Source organism: Uloborus diversus, chromosome 5 (genome assembly GCF_026930045.1).
Source record: "Uloborus diversus isolate 005 chromosome 5, Udiv.v.3.1, whole genome shotgun sequence".
NCBI classification, from domain to species: Eukaryota; Metazoa; Arthropoda; class Arachnida; order Araneae; family Uloboridae; genus Uloborus; species Uloborus diversus.
This window is the reverse complement of record NC_072735.1, coordinates 32,799,940-32,803,489: the sequence shown is the minus strand read 5'-3', so window position 1 is coordinate 32,803,489 and position 3,550 is coordinate 32,799,940. Positions and strand designations below refer to the sequence as shown.

At 34.6% G+C, this 3,550-nt stretch overlaps 1 non-coding gene across 1 annotated transcript; it reads right to left on the bottom strand.

Annotated features, from left to right (window-relative positions):
- Nucleotides 1-625: 625 nt before the first annotated feature.
- On the bottom strand, nt 626-707 carry Trnas-gcu (transfer RNA serine (anticodon GCU)). The gene has a single exon. It is a non-coding gene; the product is annotated as a tRNA-Ser (tRNA).
- Between the last annotated feature and the right edge of the window lie 2,843 nt (nt 708-3,550).

The window sequence follows — 3,550 nt, the reverse complement described above, 5'->3', positions numbered from 1 at the left end:
AATACGTGACAATTTTTTGCAAAACAATTTTTTGATGCAGAGCACGGCACGACATAGGTCATTTTTGAAGTGCCATTCATGGCAGTTCAAAAAAAAAGGGGGGGGGGAATAGCTCAAAATCACTAGTTTTTGAGATATGGCGTTTGAAAGGAGTGAGCGACATGTGCTTCTTTTAACTTTGACGTGTTTACGACAAATTTTAAACTTTTGGTGCAATGCCGTTGACTTTGTTTTCTAAAATTAATTATTTCATTGCATGTACTATCGTAAGAAGAATGTTTTGTACCATCAAACTCCTTTAGAACTCCCTCTATCTCAGTAAGAATGCATTTCCGACCCTACAATGCTATGTGCTTCCAAAACGACTTGGTGCATTATTAAGTTCGGCTAACCTTTTCCAATCTCCCATAAGAAGCATGAAAGTTCGATGCCAATTTTTTTTTGTCGGTGAAGAAAATGATTTTATTTTTTTTATTTTTTAACATCCTTTGACCCAAACAGAAGTAATTGCTCAAAGAAAACCAAAGGTTTTTTTAAAGGGAAGAGGAGGGGGGGAGTCTCAAAGTTAATTTTTTGTCGGAAGAATTTTTGCTAAAAAAAAAGAGAGAGGAAAAAAATGATACTTCGACGAGGATGGGATTCGAACCCACGCGGGCAGAGCCCAATGAATTAGCAGTCCATCGCCTTAACCACTCGGCCACCTCGGCACGCTGTAGAGCTACCAAGTGCTTGCTTTATTATAAACGATATTATCATCGTTTACTACTTCATCAATTCTCAAAAATAACTGTACCCACTAACTACAGTAAGAAACATAAAACCCAAAAGATTAACATTCGCTTTCATAATGCAGGCATACACATGGCAATTTCCTCAACGAATCTTGTTTGCAGTAACCAAGGCCGTACAGAATCGGAGACTTTTATTGCAATCTATAAACCCTTTGGGTCTTAAAAGAGAACATAAAGGATATCTAATGCGCGACAAAACGTGATCTATTTTAGGGATCTTTAAATTTATGCGTACAAGATTTAAAAATGGAAGCGCAGAGTTTTTTGATGAAAAGCTGAATTTAAAATGCCATTGTTTTAACAGTCGAGTTATTGAGATTCTCATGAATTCAAATATTTGCTTTATAATTATATAATGGACGATATCTTGTATCAGCGGGTAAATTGTAAGTAATTGTTGTAAATGTTTTGCCAGCTGCATTGCTGTATTAGTAAAAAAATATATATATATGTAGGAGAACGCACCTTTTTATAGAGTAAATATCATAGTTGACTGGTTTTTGTTAGGTCAAAAGAGTTAGTTTAGACAACTCAGCCAGTTTAAGAGTCAGATATTTGTTTTTCTAAAAAGGTGGGTTTAAACATAGTTAGATTAAATTAGCGTGTTTTTAAAATCAATTAACAAATTATTCGGGAAACTATGTTCCCCAGCGCCTACCCCCCCCCCCCCCCGCCAAATTACAGCACTGGCTGAATGTGGAAGAATAAACAGACATGTAAAATACAGCATTACTTTCATATCCCTCCCTTTTTGGTGTTACAAGTAACCCTTTTATTAAAGCATAAAATTGCGAGCTTCTTGGACTAAGTAATTCATTTGGTCTTCACTCGGATTTTGCTACTTAAGTAATATGTAGTTTTTAGTCCGAAGCTTTAATTTTAGTGCCTCGCTTTATTTATGCAACGCAACAAACTACTGCTCTAAAAAAGACAGATGTTAATTTTTTTCTAGTTTCTCGTGATTTGGTAGATTGAAAGCATTAAATCACTATCAGAAATAATTGCCACAACATGGATATACGGTTTAAGCGAATTTTTATATGGCAGCAGGCACGGCTGGATTCAGCTTAGATGAAGTAATTATCGGAAAAGATGGGTCAAAGTGTGATTTTCAGGCACAAATGTTGAGTATGGAAGTGTCTTTATGTCATCAATACGCGGATTTAGACTGTATTTATGTAAGAAATTGCTCCACGCGGTTACATTGGGTAACACTTGACAGGGATCCCAAGATTAATAACTGGGATCTCCATAATTGCGTAATGGGGCTTTCGGCTATTGCCTACTGCGCAGATGCATGAGAGCGCCTGAATTCATATGGCTATAGACAGTCGTGAAGGCATGACTGGAAAAACCTCCTCACCGTATAGCGGGATAAGTTTATGACATATCTTTTGACCGCTATTCGGGAAAAAGGGCTAATTGGCTGCCCATCATGTATATTGTGTCAGTGAGTAGAAAAATAAATTAGTTTGTGTGTGTTGTGAACATGGTCTCTTCAATTCTCACCCTCTCCGAAAGTTGATTTATGGAAAATGTAAAAAAGAAGAAGTGGGTAAAACCCTCTTCAACCATTTGTGCTCGCTTAAAGGGGGCCGAGAGATTCCTATACCCCTCACTATAAATAAACTAGCTGAACTGCGCAATACACCCTCGAACGCACTGCAAGCACACTTATTCCAAGTATACACAGTGTGTACTTGGAGCAAGTTTAACATCGGGGTAAATGTGAGCATTAAATGGATGCTTGTTTGAATCAGAGATAGTTTAATTTTTGAAACATGACAAACACATAAAAACAGAAGTCGACAGAAGAATTTCAAATCCAGTTTTTTAAATGTATTTTTTCGAAAAATAGCCAAAATAGGAATTGCTTGTTTATTTTTCGTCGATACCAGTGAAGAAAAATTCATTTTTAAGGATCCTTTTATTAATGAAGTGTTACGAAGTATTAAGGCAGTTAGGGCGTATTGAGAAAAAAATTCCCACGCAAGAGAACAAATACATTATAGTATATGATAAAGGAAAAGAGAACGAAAATAAATGCATAAGTAAGAGAAAAAAAAAAAGAAAAAACCCCTAGTAATAAACTTAATTTAAAGAAAATAGATTTTAAGAAAAACTCATACCACGCAAAATAATATAAAGTCTATTGTCTTTGGAATTTGTATGCAACTTCTAAAAAACAAAGGAATAGTTTGAGTGAAAGTAAACATTTTAGCACTCTTTTGATTTTACTCAGTAAAACTCATTTCATCCTTTAAAGCTCTCATTTTCCAAGAAATTAAGAGTACTCACGGCTGTCAAGGTTCAGAAATAGGAATTTTGCAACCTATTTTCAAAAACGACGAGAGGGAATTTGGGAATTTTAAATGTAATTGCACGTTTTGTTTCTTTTGTGATGCAATTTGTTTCGTTTCCGCATCAGGAAAGGAAAGGGAAAAATGATAACTTTTTTTTTATTTCGATTTAGTGAAATAAATTAGTGAACTCAAGCATATTGAACTGAAATTATGTTTTAATGAAAGGTAAAACAACTCTGATTGCATCAACATTATTAGTTTATGCGTAGCATTTTATTGCAATATAATTTCTTTAATGAGTCGATAATACTAATTTTGTATTCTCTTTAATCTTGTTTTATTACTAAATATCATTTTTTGACACTAAATGTTTTGGTTTAAAACTCGATTGTTTGGTATTTTCGGTTACATCCGAAAGACTGAGAATCATGTTTAAATGTTTTAATCGTGTTCAAG